Raw genomic sequence first — 22,837 nt, forward strand, 5'->3', positions numbered from 1 at the left:
ATGGCTCTTTTTTGCAGTGATTAAGACATGGCTTCTTTTTGCAGTGATTAAGACATGGCTCCTTTTTGCAGTGATATAGACACCGCTTCTTTTTGCAGTGATTAAGACATGGCTCCTTTTTGCAGTGATTAAGACATGGCTCCTTTTTGCAGTGATATAGACACCGCTTCTTTTTGCAGTGATTAAGATATGGCTCTTTTTTGCAGTGAATAAGTCACAGCTCCTTTTTGCAGTGAATAAGACATGGCTCCTTTTTGCAGTGAATAAGACATGGCTCTTTTTGCAGTGATATAGACATTGCTCCTTTTTGCAGTGATTAAGACACCGCTCCTTTTTGCAGTGATTAAGTCACAGCTCCTTTTTGCACTGATTAAGTCACAGCTCCTTTTTGCACTGATTAAGTCACAGCTCCTTTTTGCAGTGATTAAGTCACAGATTCTTTTTGCAGTGATTAAGACACCGCTCCTTTTTGCAGTGATTAAGTCACAGCTCATTTTTGCAGTGATATAGACATTGCTCCTTTTTGCAGTGATTAAGTCAGAGCTCCTTTTTGCAGTGATTAAGTCACAGCTTCTTTTTGCAGTGATTAAGTCACAGCTCCTTTTTGCAGTGAATAAGACATGGCTCCTTTTTCCAGTGATTAAGTCACAGCTTCTTTTTGCAGTGATTAAGTCACAGCTCCTTTTTGCAGTGATTAAGACACCGCTCCTTTTTGCAGTGAATAAGACATGGCTCCTTTTTGCAGTGATTAAGTCACAGCTCCTTTTTGCAGTGATTAAGTCACAGCTCCTTTTTGCAGTGATATAGACATTGCTCCTTTTTGCAGTGATTAAGACACCGCTCCTTTTTGCAGTGAATAAGACATGGCTCCTTTTTGCAGTGATTAAGACACCGCTCCTTTTTGCAGTGATTAAGTCACAGCTCCTTTTTGCAGTGATATAGACAATGCTCCTTTTTGCAGTGATTAAGTCACAGCTCCTTTTTGCAGTGATTAAGACACGGCTCTTTTCTGCTCTGTTCAGCACTCTTCGAGTAATCCCTGCTGTGCACAGCTTCAGCCACACATCTCTTGTGTGTGTGTGGGGGGGGGGGGTACCTTGCAATTGTGAGAGGGGCGTGGTCTGACGGCGCCAATTCAGTGCTTCACCTTTAATTTAATTATGAAGCGTGGCAGCTGCTCTGCCTGTGTGTACAGTGTGCCTCCTCTCCTGGGCTGCCAGCTTGAGCCTGGCTCACACCTGAGTTGCGGTGAAGAGGGCAGCATGGCCATGTGTGCAGCACAGCTCTGCTCCTGCAGGGACTGGCACTACGTTGCCCCACTGCTTACCCTTCCCTCTTCCCACACAAGGGTATGACATGTAGGCCTCTTCCCATCAGCACCATGTCTTAGGCCAGCTGGCACTGTGCCTTACCCTACAGCGACCACAGGGCACTCATGATCCAAGCTCCCCAGAGCTCATCCCGGTGTGGACCTTCAAACACCACATCTGCATATCTCAGGCCGCAGTCAGGTAGTGCTGCTACAGATGGTCTCCGTCAGCCTGTGGACCCAGAGAGGGAGGGTGGCGCGAAGCGAGCTCCCCGCAACTGATAAGGGAACGGGACATGTACATTTTTGCCTTCCATTGGAGACTGCCTATTGGGTCAGGTATAGTGTACTTGCCTGGGCTGTGGGGGGGTCAGAATTTGTTTTGGTGGTCTTTCCCAATGTCTTCAAGGGGGAACTCAGGTGAGGTCTTCTGTTTCTTCCACAGGCGGGATGGCCTTCACCCCACCGCCAGCTCCCACTACTCCGTGTTCATGCAGCAACAAGTCCCATGGTTGGGCGGTCTAGTTGGATTAAGAAGTTTTGCCAGTTTTAGGACTTTACAATAAAGGCATGGTCAATAATGCGGCCAGCCTCATGATCAGAGGTTGAGTTTGTTTATAAATGTGGAACTGCTGTGGACAGGGCTGGCTTTAGGGTAGTGCAACTAGTGCAGCCGCACTGCGCTCTGACTTGGGGAGGGGGCGCTGTGTTTAGCAATTACTTACAATTTAAAAACACCTGCAGCAGAGTTCCTTATGTATCCAGCTTTCAGGCAGCAATAAAAATGTCAAAATAAGTCCTGTGACTGATGTTCCTGCTGGAGAGAGAGAGAGGTGGCGTTTTGTCTAGTGCATGTTTTGACTCGCCATACAGTAGCGCAGAGGGTTAACATGTCTGCTGCAAAGAACGTGTACAGTGCAGATCACAGATCTGTATTATATGTGATAGCTGAGTGGATTATTGCTTTTGTAATGTATTTTTTGTTTTTGCAGTTCATGAGATACAACCCTAATATATAGACGCTGTTCCGAACAGTCATCAAAGAGCTGCAGCTAAACCGCATAACATACGCTAGGATGTTATTTTTTCCCCAGCCTTTAATTATCTAGTCCTAATATTGGTAAAAGGATTTGTGCCGGTGGATATACATTCTTGTTAGTAAAGCCAGCCTTTAGCAGTGCTTTAAAACAAATGAAATGTATGTGAGAGAGGGACTATGGAGAGATGAGGGACACTTTTGCCCAGTGGTGGTGAGGGAATCCGAGCAGAGGTCATGGGGAGGGGGTGCTAAAAATGATTGTCGCACCGGGCGCCACCAGCGCTAAAGCGAGCTCTGGCTGTGGAAGGAAGCGATGGAGTCCAATGGATTGATTAGAGCTATAAAGAAAGTCTCAAGATGTTGTCAATCCGAGCCTGCAGGTGTGGCCCTGTCACTGTGGTGTGAGGAGCTTGTAGTCTATATCTACCAGAGTGGCAGGGTGGCCTACATGGCCAGATGAAAAGAGCTGCACCGCCCCTTTACAGCTCTTGCTTTATGCTCAATTTTCAAACAACTCTTAACCTCCAATAGTGCTTTGTTTACAAAGGCAAGGGAAGCAGTTGTCATGGGGATGCTCTTGAAATGCTGCTGCTCAAGACCAACTGGGCTGGTGCACTACAAGGCAAGTACATTATGTTCCACTGAAGTATGTCATCACAGCATCATGCAACATGGCTTTTTGTACTCTGGAAGATTCCTGGTGGTCATTAACTCATTCATGGCAAGGTGTTTTTGACGAGCTGATGAAGTGTTTCAGAGATTGTGGGTGGGTATGAAAAGGCTGCAAATAGTGGTCGCGGCCAAGAAACTACAGAGCTCCGTACTGCGCTTGAGACTTCATGCAAGAACGAGGAGCAATACATGTAGCATGCAAAATGTATGGTTTTGCATGGGCATCTGGATTTTGCAATGTTTTTATTATGATATTCTGATTTTTACAACAAAATGGAACCTCACAAACCTTTCCTGTGCTTCTGGACAAGGGGCCAAGGCACCAGGTCACAGGCACCGAAGACAGGTGGGGGCCGGATCGGACCGGTCAGAGGCAGGGGCCTACAGTGGCCACTTCTTACGGTGAGCAACCATTGGTTGCTCACATCAGTGGCGGGGTCACCCGGGCCATCGTCAAGGGGCAGGGCAGGTTAGCTAGTTCTCCATGAGCCACCGCCTAGGGACACCTGGTTTTCAATCATTGTTGACACCCACTAAGCTCACCCCCTGTTAGGTGTGGGAGAGGGTCATTCCCTTAATCCGGGGATAACAGAGCTTCGCCTGAGTGATAAAGGGACTTATGCTACCTAAAATGATGTAACTGCAACTGACTGGCACCGTTTTTATATGTCTTCTGATGTTTATTTTATCTTCTTTGAAAATCTGATTTTAGGTCACGTGGCTACCGCCAGTGCATTGATTCTCGGTCACGCTGCCAGTAGCAGTCAAAGTCAACTTCTGCCCAGAACCAGGGAAACAGACAGGCCGGGAAAAAGTGAAGTGGACCTTCTCTTCTACTGGGATGTGAGGGGAGGTCCTTGTTGGAATGGGGTACACCGGCTCGCCCAGGTGTTCCCAGACAGGGAGATACAGCACTCAACCAATTTGCATATCTCTGGTTGTCCCAGGGAGTAGTTTTCTAGGTGGGCCCTCTTTTTGGCATGCCAATTTTTTGGCGGTGGAATGATTGTCCTTCAACAGAGATGAGGTGTTCAACTGCAGTCCTCAGTAACAGAATCTGGGGGGGAGGCCTGGTTGGTTGGGAAACCATCCAGGCCTGTGGCGGAGGAGGAGTCATGTTTGGCCACTAAAAAACTGGTAGACAACAGTGGCATCAAGAATATGTGTAGGCGAATTTGGTATGGAATTGGATTGTTTAAGCATTTAGCTGAATCCGGGGCAGAAGTACTGCGGTCACTACTGGAAGGCTGGGGATGCCCGCTACCGCGATTGTCCATAGCCAGCTGGGGTACTCCATCACACAGCCCTGGGGATACGGGGGATGGTGGGCTGGTATCGGGACCAAGGTATGGCCCCAGTTGGTCAAGGCCCACCTCCCAATGGGTGCCAGGGGGAATCCCTGTATTGGGTAGCTCTGGCATGGTTGTTTGGGGATACAGCTGTTATGCTGGCCCAAGCTCCCTCTGTCGTGAGGGGGCAAGTGAGTTCGCCTTGTAGAAAACAATTTATGGAGAGAACGGCAGGGTCTTGCCCTGGGTTCAAGTCAATTAAGTCAAGTCAATTGAATCAGTCACCACCACAAGGGGCCTGAGGGTGGTCAAGCATGACTCCTTAATTTGATGTAAATTAATGTATTCATGTATTGGTTATGGAATATTTGGTAGGAGAATTTATGTATTAGATATGGCCATGTGGCCACTATGCTGTACTTTACTTACTGTCGTATTTATGTGGAAAACAAAACATTTGTTGTGTTTGTGAATTGTAATAAATACGGCCGGAGAATGTTATATTCTCTAACGCAAGAAAACCAGCTTGCATGGGATCCTTCTTCTATAATCTGCCATATGAAGTCTGAGTAATTGTCTGGTTGAGATATGACCTGTCTCGCTGCGGTCCCACACCTGTGGACAAGGGGCCAAGGCGCCAGGTCACAGGCACCGAAGACAGGTGCGGGCCGGATCGGACCGGTCAGAGGCAGGGGCCTACAGTGGCCACTTTTTGAATTTCTTACGGGGGATGGTGGGCTGGTATTGGGACCAAGGTGTGGCCCCAGTTGGTCAAGGCCCACCTCCCAATGGGTGCCAGGGGGAATCCCTGTATTGGGTAGCTCTGGCATGGTTCTTTGGGGGTACAGCTGTTGTGCTGGCCCAAGCTCCCTTTGTCTTGAGGGGGCAAGTGAGTTCCCCTTGTAGAAGACAACTTATGGAGAGAACGGCAGGGTCTTGCCCTGGGTTCAAGTCAATTAAGTCAAGTCAATTGAATCAGTCAACACCACAAGGGGCCTGAGGGTGGTCAAGCATGACTCCTTAATTTGATGTAAATTAACGTATTCATGTATTGGTTATGGAATATTTGGTAGGAGAATTTATGTATTAGATATGGCCATGTGGCCACTATGCTGTACTTTACTTACTGTCGTATTTATGTGGAAAACAAAACATTTGTTGTGTTTGTGAATTGTAATAAATACGGCCGGAGAATGCTATATTCCCTAACACAAGAAAACCAGCTTGCATGGGGTCCTTCTTCTATAATCTGCCATATGAAGTATGAGTAATTGTCTGGTCGAGATATGACCGGTCTCGCTGCGGTCCCACACCTGTCTCCACTGCCTGGTGTATCTTGTGGTAAAAATATGTCCATTAGGCATGTTCTTGTGTAAAACAACTGCCCGACATACAACACACAGAAAAATGTTGGCGTTGAGCCTGCAAAAGGAGTAACAAATGGCGGGAAAGTTTTGGACTACAAGCAATACATGTGGCAGGTTCAACACACGATTAGGTTTGTTTGTGTAATAAAAACAATGCCTTCTTTATTCTAACTGTTGTGCACTTTTGAGTCTCCACTCACCGTGACACTCTTTACTGTGATATCAGGGTGCTTGTTACATCGCCCGTACCTGATTTTTTTTTTTTTTTATTCTCTTCCCATTTTGGCTGCTTTTGCATGGAGAGGCTAACAAGCAGTGCTTAATTTGTAAATAAAAATGTGCCGGTGCTCAAAGCACTCCTCTGAAACACGCGGCTGCTGCAATTAAATGTGCGAGCACAGAATACTGAGACAGCCTAATCTTGAAGCCATCTCGGGCCTCTTTAATCCATTTACAGCCACTCCCTGCCCCTTCAGCTCACTCTTGCAGCTTTCTCCCTTTGTGACGCTTTTTCGTTTTTCTCTTCCTCTGTCCCCAGTAAAGGCTTGAGGCAGAAAAATAAGTGCCGGCCCTAAAAAATAAGTTCTGTTGCCCCCCCCCCAACCTTCAACAACAAGCAAATATTAAGCACTACTAATAATACACACCAGGTAGTGAGGCATCGCCTCCCTTGCCTTGGGACCACTTTCATTTGGCTCCTGGCACCCTCCTCTCATAGTTTTATACCATTATCCTCAGGTATCACACCCTACGGGCTGCTCATTTTGCATTCCCCCCTTGACTCTCTTCCCAGGGTCATCTTTACTCATGATTCTTGGGCTCGGTTATGTCTAGAATCCTGATGATGAACCTGTTATGTCCTTAGGATTCGAAATGTTGACCAAAATTGGGGACCGTTATCTATATTGATGATTAGCCAAGAACGGGGCGTGCTGTTCTCGTTTTTAGATACAGACGCGCCACGATAGTGATCAAAAGTGGGTGTCACCGATGTGAGAGCACCGAGCATTTTTGTCACTCAAGCTCACTGCGCCGTTATACAATGCTTTTTATAAAGAGACATTTTCCTGATAATTGTTTGGAATAAATAACCATTTGGTTGGTAGCAATGTTGCATTTATCTGTGTAAGGGCCATTGTGTTGTGTTACAGTGTTTACCCGAGATCCCTGACGAGTCTTGTGTTCCCTCGTTATGTAGAAACAGTTACTTCCGAGTTGTCACGAAGGGTCTACTTCAGTCAGAAATTGTTGTCCCTTGTGCTACCATCTCAAGGAGCATCAGGTGCTCGGACAGCAGTATAAAGGCAATATTTGAGAAAAAAAGGTTTAACTTTCTTTATTAAAGACAGCTGGTACCGGGCTACCTTCATTTAGGTGGCTTCTTGCAGCGGCATAGCAAGGGTGCCATGGGTCCTAATGCATGCACGGAAAAAGCCCTCAACCCACAGTAGACTTGTAAAAGTAAGCTGTAATTGGGATGCAAGTTCCAGGGCACTGGTGCCACTACACCTGCTACGCCTGAGCAGTAAATACTATCCTGGATCCATGCCCATATGCATTTCTACTTTCCGGGCAGTCAAATGGCAGAGTTCATTGCAGAAGGATGCTGATAATCTTCTCATTGGCCTCCTTATACCGAACTCAGGTCATGGGGCATGTTTGATGTCCTATTGCCAAGTCATAGGCCCACGTCCATTTTCTGTTCAACTCCTAGGCAGTTCTTTCCTTGTGGAAAATGTCCCTGCAGCTGCCTGCGCTGTCCTCTGTGGGTGAGGCTAACTTGCATTGCTGATGGCAGTATTGTGTATTATATATTGTATATAACCTGTGCACGGGGAGCGCTTACACAGGTGCCTACTCGGCAGGCCATGCTCTGTATACGAAGGAAGCTTGCACGACTTCTGCATCTGCTGCACTTGATCTGCGTGCAAGCCACTGGGTGCCTGGACAATACTTAGACCCTCATTATGACCCTGGTGGACGGTGGTATTTTGGAAAAAGATATTGCCAATGGGCTGGCGGTACCTTTCCCCAAAATATGACCTTGGCGTTTTGGCCCAAGCCAAACCCCCAATGTACCACTCCGTCCACCAGGGCGGTAACAGCCACCAGGCTGGAGACTTCGGTCTCCAGCCCGGTGGCCATCACAGTCCCACCCTTGGGATAATGACCCCGTCATAATATGGCAGACGGTAGATAGCCACGGCGAGGGTGTTTTGGAGGCCGTCGCCATGGCGGTAGGCAGCATCTACCGCCTCGGTCATAATGAGGGCCTTAATTTGTACCGGTGGCTGCAGGTGGTGGGCACCGGCACTGATTTTTTGGGAATTAACCTTAATTTTTCCTCATCAGATTCAGAGAAAGACAGAAAAAAAGCAGAACATAAGGAAAGAAGGGAAAAATGATTGGAAAAACATTGCCAAAGCTAAAACGTATTCGCTACCACCGCAGCAGTCTGTTAAAAACTGAATAATTTGGACCCCTCAAATTATTTTTTTCATCATTTATTGTTTATTTCTGGTAAAGCACTCTTAACAAAAGTGTGTATGTATTAGAAAGTATTACAAGTTAACCATTGTGGCTGGGCTTGCTCTTTGTGTGGAAATGAAGCTTGTGAAAACCTTTCACTGCACAATAGTCATAACTAGTGGCTTGGTCGCCACTTGTTTTATAACTCAGCAGTACAACCCAGGCATTACATTCATCATCCAGGAAAATATGAATTTTGGAAAGTGGAGCGCACTCCTGTTTATGACCCATGTCCAAAACGAAACCTGGACATGATGCAAGTGCACAAGGCAACCAATGGAGAACCTGCTTCTGAGGCAACACTGGTTGCTAGGGGACAGCAAGAGTCAGTAATCTCTAACACATGACGCACGGGCAGGAGAAATATGCAAAGTACCCAGATTCCTCAGTAAAATGTGAAGTAAACAAGACAACTGAAGGCAGGGCGAGATAGGTCTGTGTGGAACCCAAGTCACACACGAACGTACAGCAAGGCTTCTTGAAAATAATACTAGCAGCGAGGTCAAAGCACAGCGTAGGCACCCGGCAGCCATCAAAGGACCAAGTGCTGCTAAGTGACACCATCATGAGCATGTGTGACTTTACCTAGTGGCATGATTACATACTAAAGGCAAAATTAAACTCGCGCGCTATTTAAAGGGGCACATCCAATTTAGAGGAGAGTAAAAAGTTTATTACCAAGCTGTGCATCGCTATGAATCACTAACAGGAGGCTTTATTTGCTGAAGTCTGCTCGGCTTTGGGTAGTACTGTGACATCATTCATGGGATGGGCCCTTTAAGGGATAAACCAACCAGGTGTCCGAGGCAAGACATTCTCCCAAACCAGAACCAGTCAAATACCCACTCCACCTCGTATGCATCCCTCCAGCAGGTGAATGCTTGGATGATGCCGAGAAAATGTGTAAATATAAACCTGAGGCATCCCTGCAACCGGGGTAGCTTTTTGGCGAGGCTCGTGCTATATGAATGTCATATACAGGGCGGGCTTTAGCACTGGCGGCACCTGGCGGGACAGTCTTTTTGGGTGTCCCCATGACCTCCTTCTCTGCAGATTCCCTCACTACCACCCTCCAACAGTGCCTTTCATCTCTCCCGCGCCACATCCACCAGAAAGGAGGAATCCACTCGGGGGTACATAAATACCACCCCAGGGATGCGGCTCGGACCGGAAGTGACGTGCTCCGTGCGTGCCAACCCCCCCCTCCCACCGATACCTGGGACAACTGCTTCCGCCCGACCATCTCACGAGACGGGCGGGCGGAAGTCACCCCACAGCAAGGCCGGATGGGTGTATGAGGCCGATGGCCGCAGTGGCACCGGGTCCTAAACGTCGAGCCGCCCCAACTCGGGAGGTGCTCTGTCAAATGTCAGGGCACTTTAAATAACATACACATAATACTGAGACAATGAATCATACGAGTGTAAATCACTTTATAGGAAATCTTACAAAAGACAATGAGGGTTACTGGGATGTAGGAATCACATGCCATCCGTACTAGTAGGCGGTATATTTTAAGAGTGTTTGGTCTGGTGACAAACTCAGGATTTAAAACATACTGTAGTAGTTGGGATTGGATTTACTAATAAGAGTGTATTTCTACCTAAACAACCCATTTTTAGCAACATTAGGATCAGTAGCGGCTGCCGACTGGAAACAGTGGTGGGGCACAAATACTAAGATGGAACTGCACTGTGTGAGTGAACCTCACTACCCACTTACTTCCATTCACCTACTCACCCACCTGCATTCAACCATTCACTCACCCAATGCATTTGGTCACCAACCCATTCACTCATCCACATTAAACTAATCTCTGCCATTCACCCAACTCGTATACCCAGGCACCCACATTTTCTCAGCCACTCAGTCAATCCCTGCAATCACTAATTCAAACAAACGCACATAGCCTCACCCATCCAGTATCCAGCAGTTTCAGTGATAAAAGCTACACTTAGAGGTTTTGTTAATGTTTGTTTTATTTGAGCTGCAGATTATATCTGTTTAGTATGACATATCATAGATCATTAGTCTGCAGAAGAAATAAAACGAGCAAAACTAGTCATGATAAATTACTGAAACCATTGCTGCCTTCGAGAGACACAAGCGCCTAGAGGCAGTGAAGGAAGGGACTGGAGAGCTGAGAGAACAGATTTTTTAGGTTGAGCATAGCTTTTCCGACGTGTTGGTATGTATCTGGGCTTTTAACCACACTCATCACTTTCACTCGTTCATGGGCTTGCCTTTCAAAAATCCTTTATTTTCGTTGGTAAATGCTTTACGTTTGTCCCTCCTTGGGGCAGTTTAGTTACCGTCTTTGGCATCGCCCCGTTACACGCCTAATTGCACTTTTGCCGATACGTTTGACTGCGAGCGAACTTCTTTTTCCTTGTGTGTGCTCCTTCACACTGATGCAGTGGTGCTTTGAATCGAATCGCTTATATGAAACTGTATTACTTTTCATTTTCAATTTATGTGGCAAGAAAAGTCTGGTTAGGAGTTTGCAACGCTAATAGCTCCACCTCGAGCAAATGCGAGACCCATTGCATTGAAAAGCTTGTTCTTATTTCCTGTAAAAAAAGATAGAGCTCCAACTTACTTGTGTGCACGGTTTTCTTTGGCATATTTATGGCTTGAGGTGTGGCCAGGTCACACCCCTGTCTCCCAGAGAGCAATGGATTAACTTATTTATTGTATTTATTCTATTCCTCTGCCACAGACTTCTTGCAATGCAGGAAAAGGGGATTGTTTTTGAGTAATGACACATGCGCATAATAAAATGTGACCTCTGGTAACACGCTTCTTAACCCACCCTGACCCATTTCGTCATAGGGCGGGGTGTAGTCAGTAAGGCCTTCTGATCACACCCCATCATCTGAGTAGATAGGAAAGGGTGGAGTAATCGCAGCTGAGTGGCATGCAGTCTTTAGAAGCCTGGACTGGACAGAAAAACGCTCATGGCAGTTTTCTATCGGCGCTCCTGGTGGAGGAGGATATAAGCCAGGGACATCGCTGCATTCTGAGAAAATGTAAGGGCTTTGCATGGGCAAGCCTTTTCCGCCCTACCGTGCAGCTTCAGCCACATACTTACACAGACGCAGTGGGGCTCTTGAAAGTGCACGACTTTCACTCAGGAAAAGTTAGGAACAAAATGTTTTACTTTAAAAATGTATTTAAATATCTGCTTTATTAGAGAGGCCAGAAAAGGCTCGGAGTGCAGCCCTTTAGCCTTTCAACACCAGCGGCCCTTGATTAAGATAGTGAAAGGCTGGGTAAAAGCACAACATTCTTAACCTGCACCATGCAGTTGCATGCAGCTTTTTGATGACAGTTCATAGATCCCTGCGCTAAATAGGATTGTAACTTATGAACTGCAAGTAACAAAAGGATCTCTGTGACAAAAGAAGTAACTCACCGAACTATCCACATAAAATACAGTTCTGAGATCTGCACAATACACGTTCTGTGCAGCAGGCAGATTAACCCTCTGCGCTACCAGACAAAACTCTCCATTTTTTCTCCAGCAAGATCATTAATCACCAGAGTTATCTTGACATTTTTATTGTTGCTTGAAAACTGATGGACACACAGGGGAGCTCTACAGCAGGTGCTTTTAAACCCATAAGATATTTCTAACCAGAGCATCCCGCCCCGAGCTCTGCGGCTGCACCAGTCACACTGCCCTAAAGCCGGCCTTCATCACATATTTCAACACGCTCTAACATACATGTGCAAGTGAAATGGAAAGCACCTCCATGACATGCTGCTGGGTAGCCCTAGAAATCAGAATGGGCTGTGCTAAAGCACCACTGTACACCTGAACATAGTAGCTGGATGAGACCCTCATATTAAAGAGTACAAGTCCAGTACAACATATCACTGGATGCAAAATGAAGAACACGCGTTATGTGAGGTTTGCAATGGACAGTGGTAGGCAATAATAGGACCTGTTAGTCCGTAGGCCACAAACAGGTCTGGTAAGCAACACCAGTAGTTGCATGACAGCCCAAGAGACAGTGTTGATCCAACGTTAGATGAATTGGACCAAAGTAATCCATCCTTACTTGACATGACTTGTGAGGCAAGTAAACTAGATGTGGTGATGAATATAGTCTGAGACTTTGGTCCCAAGCACAACAGATACACTACACAGATTCTAGGCAATGCACTTGATTTATGACGTTTTTTTTCCATGGATAGGTGTGTTTCGATCGTGGAAATTAAGGATAAGTTAGGATAATTCTAGAGCAAGTTGCATCTATTCACAGAAAACCATCATCATTTCAGGCCTATAACCTTGTGCGATTACATGAGCCTTGAAAATGACTGAAAAACACCTCACATAGCGCAGCAGTGTAGCAGACCATCTGCAAAGGTCAGATGGTGACTATTGACATTTCATTTGCTGATTTCGTTGTATAGATCTTAAACCTTTATTCGTCAAGCCGAAAAAAATGCTCAGGCCATACTAATGTGTGTTAAAATGAGAAAAGAGAAAAAATATTACTGCCACAATTTTTTTTTGTTTGAATCTGTGTTTATTGTTTTAACTCTTATGACTGATTATACAGTAGAAGAATGTACACGATGGCATCCGCTGGTCAATAGCTTTGCAACAATATGCACTCATTGTAGTGATCAACATTATGCACAACACCGTATTTAAAATGTACTGTCCCGCTCTAGTTTCAGAGCCACATTTTAATATTACTGCCACCATACGTGCAATTTAAGCTTCAATATTTGTCTTTTCTTGCCGCATAATTTACTCAACCTGCTACATAATTTGGCCCTCCGTTGCAGCACATTTCCAGTGGCCCTGAGTATTACTCAATGTACATGAATGTCACGATAAAGAGTGCAAGTAATTCTAATGCTTGGCAGTTTCAAAGTTCACCTAGTTAAACAATACCTAGAATTATACTATCAAAACCTGAACTGTATACCTACATAAAACCATCCGGTGCAAGGAAGGCTTCTGCTTGGCAGAAAAGAAACCTCTATTTTTTAATCTTATGACTCCTATTCCTCATTGAAATTTGACTTTGGTATTAAACAAATTAACTTTAAAAAGTCAACAAAGAAGCAATATGTGCATTAGTGTTTTAAAAGCAGGAAAAGGAGTTTTTCACTGCCAGATACTTTCTCGTGTAATTACTTATTTAATTCGTTTCCCGGATGTTTGCAAGACCTATCACTGTGTAAAGTCATATAGTGACTAGAACCTTGGTGGATTGGAAACAGCTTTCAAGACAAAGGGCTCTGTGCTGTATATGAGACATCTGTGAGGCTCTGTGTGAGGGATGCTGAACCTCCCAGAGACTAAAGATCCCCTGCCAGTGCCTGATCTCAAACCCCTGCTCCCAATGCAGTGATGTATAAAACACAGCCCAGCATCTCATGTGAGACAGGCTGACCCACTTCAGCACAGCACGCCCTGGCAGCTGGGAGCAGACATTTTTCTTCAGATTACAGCTTCATAACCCCTCTTAGCAGCTATCACAAGATGTCTCGCGCCAGACCTGAGAAGTCCACCCAGTTCTGATATTTTCTTGCAGCCCTGCATTTCTAACATATGAGGCTATCTTCATGGCATGGGCAGTTTTCGACTCCCTGCCCTGCATACATTAATGTACACGACAATGCCCAGCATGTTGAGTAGTAGGTTGAACCATCTCAGACAGCAGGATCTGGAATATTTGATGAGACATAATGCCAAGGGATCAAAACCAAATCTCCCTTCATAAATTGGACTCCTGGTTTTATTATATTTGATCTTTTCCATCTGCATTTATCCTTTTTTATTTTGTGTTCATTTTATATGCATTCTCCATATTTTCTGAAATTATAAAGCTGCAAGTAGTATATTTCCTTTTTTAGTTTAACTGATAAGAGTACACTGGCTCTTTGATGCCTGGTGGCTTTTAATGTTATAAGCAGACATGTAGCCTTTCCAAGTTTCCCACGTTAGTGCATGATTTGCTACTCCAGTCCAGGTTGCTTCTTTTAATTATGGGATTTATAACCTTGTTTGACAGATTACAAAATAGCACTACAAGTCCCAGAATTCAAAGAAAAAACCTTAGCTGGGGCAGCACACCACGCACGGACCTGTGAAACGTGGCAGTTATTCATATATGATGCATTACTCCCATGGAGGACAATTTACCGAAATGTCAGCGGTAGCGGAAGTGACATCACATGCCCTTTGACCTCTGCTTTCACTCACACTTACATACGTATTCTCTCTTCCACATAAACACTCTCACCTGCAAGCACGCACACAACATACATCTAAAAACATTTTTTCTTACATCTGCTGCTGTGAAAGGGCATATTCCAGCTAACTGTATTCTATGTTAATTACACTAATAGTGAATAATAAAGTATTATTCACTATTAGTGTAATAGAAAATTGACAGAAAACAAAGTAAGCAGAACCCCAACTGCTGTCCATAAGGGCGAGGTGCCACTTTGTTCCTGGCAACTAATGTGCCACCTCTGAGGCCAGGGGTCGCAAAGGCAGTGTCAGGGGTAGCAAAAGGCAGGCCAGGGGGTCACAGCTGCGACCCCTAGATGACGTCCAGGATTACTCCATTGATAGAAAAAACATTAGTATCATGGTTTAAACATATGCACACCTGTATCTGTTAAAAGCTCCATTAGAAAAAATAGTCTCGTTTTAAACCCCTACTGCCGGTCTGCACAGCCATTGGCCTGGCACTCACGAGTGACAGCCGTGAGAATAACTCACAAAAACACGCATTTTTCGTTTATCTCTAATTTAAAAAAATAAATGCCAAGAAGGAAACATATGTCCTCTATGTATTTCTCTGTAAAATGCAGGAAAAGGAGGAAAAATATATTAATTTCTAACGCCCTTTTCAGAGCTCTCGGGTTGGCACATGACCGGTTTCGGTACCTCGTCCACTTCTGTATTTATTACATATTCAAGTCAAGTACCAGAATTGAGGGAATATTAAACAAAACAAAAGAATGGGGAAACGAGCCCTTACATGGTGGGCAGTTTCGCTTCTCCATCCCTCGGAGGATGTTTAGATTTTCACTTATCCTAGGTGTGCACATTTTAGGAAATAAAATGCAAATATGCGAACTGCTGACAACCCAATCGCTGCCCTTCCCGGTACCCGGCTGCACGTGCCACTGCAATCACAACAGAGATTATTTCGGGGCCAGTAATTCGCTGCCACCACTTAGCGTGACAGGTCCTCGCTCCAGCCTGGCAGTGGCTGGCATTCCCAATCTAAATGCAGATGATTAAATGATCCCACCCACCCCTGTTCCCCCGACACCAAAATAACAACAAATCGCCCCCTCATCCAAAAACACATATTCCTCTTATTCGACATTTTTCGACCATTTGGCAAACAGATCCGGTGCTGAATCTGTTTTTAGCCTCTGGGAAGCACTGATTCCCCTCTGATGCGACTCATAGGCACCAGGATACAATCCCTCCCGGCCAGACTGCAGCCCCGGGGGGCAGAGATAACGAGGCAGGACTGCCACCCGGTGTGAAGTTAAGGAGGGGGCGTCTTGCCCGTGGGTCTGAGGCGGATCGGATGCCCCTCCACTGTCGCCGCCGGTGGTACATGCCGGAGAGCCCCGGGCCCGCTTACCTTTGGGAATCCGCCTCCCGGCTCCTCGCCGGGCTGTGGCAAGGTGCGGGAGCCGCCTCCCTCCCGCAGGTGACTGAGCGCCGCTGCCCCCGGGATCACAGGCTGTCAGATGCTGACGGACGGGTCCAACCTCTGGAGGGAGGGGCCTGCCGCTGCAGAGGCGGCGAGGGGAGGGGGCTTTCCTTCCCAAAGCGGGGACTGCTAGTTGTGAGCAGCAGAGACAGCCCTCAGCCGCCTGCTGCTGCTGGGATGCGTGCTCTGCTGCGTGCCACTGATGTACAAATGAAAGGGAAAGCTGTAAGTGTGAAAAGAAAGGGTGTCGAGATGAAAGTGGCAGCCACAGGCCCTCTTCATGCACCAGTGTTAATGAGAAGGGAATGCTCGAGACAATGTTTTTTTAACTGCTGGATTCAGCAACCCTAGGGTGACCAGATGGCTTCATGTCATCGGCACCCTGAACACTATTTCTCCTTTCCTTTACACAATATTGTGATCAGGTGCATTGATCCAATTGGCTTAATTAAAGTGCATCAAAACTGCAACTCCCAGAATCCACCTACAAAGCAAAGTTTAGGAATGGAAAAAGTTACCCCAACAGTGGACCACAGACACCATTTTAAGTGAGGGCGATGCAAGGAACCCGAATAGATACTGCAGATCCAGGGCAAGCTTCGCGGTCGGGTACCACACACCTCAGGGCAAGCTTCTCCACATGTTCTAGCGGGGGCTTGTTGCCATCAGTGAGTTGGATGCAGGGTCTGGCCGCAGACCTGACCCTGCGACCCGTGAACAATCCCCACTGCCTGGGCCGGCCCTAAATCGGTTTGATCAGGACAGCGCCCTGGGAAGCAAGACCATTTAGTGTTTGTTGTTGGGGAGCGGGGGCGGGGAGGTCACTGCTGTGTGACAGCAGGAGGTGTGAGGAAGATGGGAGGAGGGCAGGGAGTTGATGGGGTGTTGCCATTATGCTGAGGTACATTAAGGGCTCATAACGGACCGATTGAGACCAAGTAGGACGGACGAGCTGGTGTTTGTATGGCATTAGGTTAGGCAGCTCTCTGGTGCGCCCCTCAGAATATTGGCAGCCTGGGCCCAGCTTACCCATGCCCAAGACTGACCGTGCCAACTGTGCATAGCCAAAGGCTATACTCAGCTGAGGTTGGAAATTAAGTACAAAAGAACATGGGACCACTGAAAAACCACAGTAAAAAACTGAATTTTATGACAAGACCGGAGGCTCTTATTATGCGTTCTTTTCATGCTTTATTTAAATAGCAGCAGTCAAGAAAACTACAACTCCCAGCAGAGTTAGCGACCTCGTAACCAATGGGAGTAAAACTGTAAAGGCAACCAGCCAATCACAACAATACGTGAACTATAGAGAGTACGCTTGACTGCGCACAGCCCTCTTTTCTTGCTGCTGCGCAGTCGAGATAAGTACTCTCTTTGTTTCCTCAGGAATTGTTTTATGCTTATGTTGGTATGTGTTAGTTACATTTCTGCCGAAATGCAGATAAATTAAAGGTTTCCAACCTTTTTAGTGTCGCGCGCTTTCACGCGTCTATTTTTCTTCCCCCCCCCCTCACCACCGTCAAGTTATTCAGGTCCTGCTGTCGAGCGCGACTCAACGGTCGCGTTCGAACAGCTGTTCCTGCTCCTGTCAGCGGCGCGCACGGCATTGCGCGGCTGAGGAAAGCTTACCGCGTCAGGCCCCTTCGACGGTCGGGTTTCCTCTGAAATTCTTCACGCTCGCCTCAGGGAACACGCCTTGTCTCCGCCCATTAGACTCTGTTCCAGCCCTTGGGGGCGTGCCTGTTCAGTTGGGAGCGTTTTGCTCCTTAGTTAACTCTTCATTAACCAGTTTTGGTGATTTTTACTCTATTTCATCCGTTCTTGGTCTAAATTGTCAAGATAATAATGAATTCTAATTCCCCTTCGTTGTCAGAATCAGGGGAGGAGGAGGATTTGCTCAAACAAGATATAAGTGAGTTTATACATTCCTCCATGAAAAGTGCTTTTAAAGCAACGATGGATAAGATGTCTAAGAACATCGAAAATTCAGTATTGTCCATGGTGTCCAAAGCCAAGGCCCATTCTGCGGGGGAAAGCAGAAAAAGGAAAATATTGTCGAACAAATCACGTAAGGGCGCAGTTAAGGCAAGTGAGCTTTGCTCACACCAGGATGAGGACTTGTTTCCTCCCAGGCCTCCTTCCAAGGAGGGGATTTCGGTGCCCATTGCGACACCTCACAAAAAATGCAAGAACAAAGCGAAGCATATTTCAGCGCCAAGTAAATTAGTGATTGAAAAAATTTTGGACACAGATGATGATGATATGGACATGTCAGACCAGTCTGATAACCCGGATGAGGCAATTTCACTTCCTTCCCCACCTCGAAAAAGGGCAAAAATTTCTTCAAACGAACCCACTTCCAGTGTAATGGACGCCGATGGCGTTCCTATGTTCGACCCATCCCTTATCCACCACCCAAATTCAACGGAATGGCTCCCGTTGGACCATGTTGGCGCATATATTTCCGCTCGTTTACGGTTGCCCCTGGATAAGCAGACTCGGGCCAAATTGAAATCGGAATGCCCCAGACCGGCATTGGACTCTAACATCACGGCCACTCCAATTATAGATGAGAGTCTCATCACATTTTTTACAAAATACGGAAAGGACCCCCGTAAGGGAGTTGATAAAGCCTGGACCACGTGCCAGGATAAGCTTTTGGATGTGGTAGGACCTCTAGCGAGGATTTTCGATCTGGCCGAAACAGCAAGGATGGAAAACGGGTCAATCGACCCTGCAGATCTCTCGCTATGGATCCAACGGGCCTTTTGCCTCTTAGGAAATGCTAATTCGGCAATAATTCACGAGAGACGGAAGGGTCTTCTCTTAAAGATGGATCCTAAACTGGCCAATCTCGCCACTCGGGACCCCGGTGTCCACGCTGAGGGCAATCTGTTTGGCAGTTCCTTCATCAAGGATCTAAACCGGTTTGTTTCAACCTTCTCGTCTATTGATAAGGCTCAGCAATCGATGAAAAAGGTTTTCAATCAGCGGGTTTTCGCCCGGGCCGGTAGAGGTAGGAGTCGCTTTACCGGCCGTCCCTACAGGAACCAAGGCTCCAGAGCATATCCAAACTCTTATGGCACCTACCAACAAGAGTTCAAGCCTCAATTTTACCCCCAGCGGTCAAGGGGATTCCGCGGTCGCGGCCAACGTTTCGCCAGATCGGCCAACAACCAAGGTAAACCAACCTTCTGGCCTTCCCGTGGGAGGTCGGCTTCGTTTCTTTCAAAAGAAGTGGGAATCAATTTCTTCCAACCCATGGGTTCTTTCCACAGTACAGGGATATCGCATAGAACTTCTTTCTCCCCCCTTTCAATCCTCTCCCCCTCCTCTCCCAAAGTTCTCCCTCCAAATGTCTTCTCTAATTTCCGCAGAGATTCAATCTCTTATCACAAAAAAGGCTATCCAGCACTGCAGTCTGGATCCGTCAGGTTTCCTCAGTTCTATCTTCCTTGTTCACAAGAAGAACAAGAAACTTCGTCCAGTGATCAATTTGAAGGCCTTCAACCAATTCGTAGTTTATCGTCATTTCAAGATGGAGACTATCATCCATCTCAGGGATATTTTGCTCCAATTCGACTGGCTAGTCAGATTGGATTTACAAGACGCATACTTAACCATTCCCATTCATCCTTCCCACAGGAAATTCTTTCAATTTCAGTGGAATTCAGAAACTTTTCATTTTTCCTCCCTTCCGTTTGGCCTGTCTTCCGCTCCCTGGTGCTTTACAAAGTTATTGAAACCAGTGGTAGCTTATCTCAGGTCGTTAGGCATCAGACTTATCATTTATCTGGACGACATTCTGATTATGCACCAGAACAAGGCTTCTCTTCTGAATCACCTTCACATAACTTCTACCCTTCTTTCAGATCTGGGTTTCCTAATAAATCTCGAGAAATCAGCAATCATACCTTCACAACAGATAGAGTTCCTGGGCTTCCAGATAGATTCTGTGTCAGCTTCCTTGCTCCTCCCTCAGGCAAAGATCTCAGCAATCAAAAAGGAGCTAGCTTTAACTCTTCAAAAAGACTCTATTTCTCTCAGAGCCCTTGCAAGGGTGGTAGGTCTCCTCGCTTCTTCCATTCAGGCTATCTTCCCGGGGCCCCTTCATTACCGCGCTCTACAACGCCTCAAGATTCTTCATCTTCGCCGAGGTTTGGCTTTTTCCGACCTCGTGACTCTCGACCAAGAATCGCAAATGGAAATCCAATGGTGGATATCCCATTTAGAAGCCTGGAACGGCAGGTGCATCTTCCCCTCTGTGCCAGATCTTGTATTAGAATCAGATGCAAGTCTCACAGGCTGGGGCGCCCGGTGTGGGGCGATATCGACTGGCGGTACATGGTCCGCAGGGGAGTCCAGATTGCACATAAATTGTTTAGAGCTTCTTGCAGGCTCCTTTGCGATCAAAAGCTTTACAAAAAACAGAGCTCAATGCGCTATCCTGCTTCGTATGGACAACATCGCGGCAGTTCGGTATATCAATCACCTCGGGGGCACCAGATCCAGACCGTTGGCACTTCTGGCCAAGAGTCTTTGGGAATTTTGCCTGGCTCACAAGTTTTCTCTCATAGCCGAATATCTTCCAGGTTCCTTGAACGCCACTGCAGACTGGCATTCTCGTCATTTATCCGATTACAGCGACTGGATGTTGCACCGCTCAGCTTTCCGGTATCTCGAGAGGAAGTGGGGCCCATTTCAGATAGATCTATTTGCTTCCAGACTCAACGCTCGGCTTCCCCGTTTCTTCAGTTGGCGTCCAGATCCTCTAGCCCTAGCCACGGACGCGTTCCTTCAAGACTGGTCTCAGTCTCTAAACTATGCGTTTCCTCCTTTTATCCTTATCAACAGGGTTCTAAATCAAGTCCGACGCCAACAGGCGTCCTTGGTTCTTCTGGCTCCCTTTTGGCAATCACAGATCTGGTTTCCTCCTCTTCTCGAACTTGCGGTAGATTTTCCAATTCTTCTTCCGAATTTCCCATCTCTTCTCCTGGACCCAGTCGGGCGTCCCCACAATCTAATTCTAGACGGTTCCCTAACTCTGTCAGCATGGTTTGTTTCCGGCCTTCCCAACAATCCTTCCCGATTTCGTCAGAAGCTACGGAATTTATTAACAATGCATGGGCACCAGGCACAAGACGAGCATACGAGTCAGCTTGGGCTCTTTGGTCAAGCTGGTGTGTGGGACAATGTGCCAATCCCGTTTCAGCGGATGTCAACCTGATTATTAACTTTCTAGCCGCCCAGGCGGGTCTAGGCAAATCTTATCGGACAATCAATCTATACAGATCGGCAATATCTATTAATCATTCTCTAGTGGAAGGTACTCCGATCGGTTCCCACCCTTTGATCTGTCGCCTCCTGAAAGGCGTTAAGCTTTCCAGACCCCTTTCTGCTAAATACTCACATCTTTGGGACGTTTCACTGGTATTGAACTTTATTGTCAATTGGCCGGATAATTCTTTCCTAACACTCAAAATGCTGTCTGCTAAACTTACTATGCTTCTGTGTTTAATATCCATGAAGAGAACGTCGGACTTTAAGTCCTTGGATGTTTCCGCCCGTCAATATTTGCCATCGGGAGTTATGTTTCATATCTCCAGACGTACTAAGACTAATCTACATTCGGTCTTTTATCCTTTCTTTCCAGATAAACCAAATCTCTGTGTGGGTCTTTGTTTAAAAGAATATGAAAAAAGAACTGCGGTCCTGAGAACGTCTTCATCTTCCCAATTGTTAATATCATTTCGTAAGCCCCATAAGCCTGTGTCTGCGGCTACGTTGGCTCGATGGGTCAAATGGATTATGTCTCTGGCCGGGATTGATATTTCAGTGTTTGGGGCTCATTCAGCCAGGGGTGCCATGGCCTCCAAGGCTTTTGCCTTGGGTTCCAGCTTGGAGCACATTCTCAGGTCCGCAGATTGGTCCAATGATAACGTGTTTAAAACCTTTTACTGTAAACCTGTTACATCTGCCGCTACTATTGTTGTTGATAAGCTTTAAACGCGCATAATAAGAGCCTCCGGTCTTGTCATAAAATGTAGATTTTCCTAGTAATTTATGACGGAAAGTCTTAATTTTATTAAAGACACGGAGGCGAATATTATCCCACCATAAGTACTGCTTTTAATCTGTACTTTGTTTCTTCCCTCCCAGCGACTCCGGCTCTTCCGCCAGCTTCAGGATGAATCTACCGGCTCTATTCTCTCATCATGCAGCGGGACGGCGCAGGACGTATCATCGCAAACTTCGAGGGATCTACAAATTCATCCACATACAGTTCGCATCATCACTATGCTGCAGGACTTCTGTTCAATCTCATTGGCATTTGCTATTATTGGACTCATCTATCCGTTGTTTTATGTTTCTAACTAAATTTGCTCGCTCAAGAAAAGAGGGCTGTGCGCAGTCAAGCGTACTCTCTATAGTTCACGTATTGTTGTGATTGGCTGGTTGCCTTTACAGTTTTACTCCCATTGGTTACGAGGTCGCTAACTCTGCTGGGAGTTGTAGTTTTCTTGACTGCTGCTATTTAAATAAAGCATGAAAAGAACGCATAATATTCGCCTCCGTGTCTTTAATAAAATTAAGACTTTCCGTCATAAATTACTAGGAAAATCTACATTATGGTTCTGGTTCAAATGAGGAAAACCAATAGAATTCCCCGTTTATGGTTATCACTGCACATAATGGAGCCATAACTCCTATTGTCCAAATGCTCAAAACACCAATTTGCCAACTGTACAGAAAAAAGCACTACCAAGAGCATAACGCGGTGCGTGGTGCAGTGGTTTTCCACTTTTAAGCCAGAGTTAACACTTAGGCTGTCATTACAACATTGACGGTAACTACCACCTACCGCCACGGCGACGGCCGCCAACATACCGCCGCCGTGGCTAGCAGCCGTCTACGCGTATCAT

General features: G+C 46.3%; 1 protein-coding gene across 1 annotated transcript in view; it reads right to left on the reverse strand.

Annotated features, from left to right (window-relative positions):
• GDPD4 (glycerophosphodiester phosphodiesterase domain containing 4) overlaps positions 1-16,116 on the reverse strand; it is a 167,154-nt gene extending 151,038 nt beyond the window's left edge. Inside the window, exon 1 of the mRNA XM_069203911.1 lies at positions 15,843-16,116. The gene's annotated coding sequence lies outside the window, so the exon portion shown is untranslated. The remainder of the gene's footprint in view (positions 1-15,842) is intronic.
• Between the last annotated feature and the right edge of the window lie 6,721 nt (positions 16,117-22,837).

Source organism: Pleurodeles waltl, chromosome 8 (genome assembly GCF_031143425.1).
Source record: "Pleurodeles waltl isolate 20211129_DDA chromosome 8, aPleWal1.hap1.20221129, whole genome shotgun sequence".
Lineage (NCBI taxonomy): Eukaryota > Metazoa > Chordata > Amphibia > Caudata > Salamandridae > Pleurodeles > Pleurodeles waltl.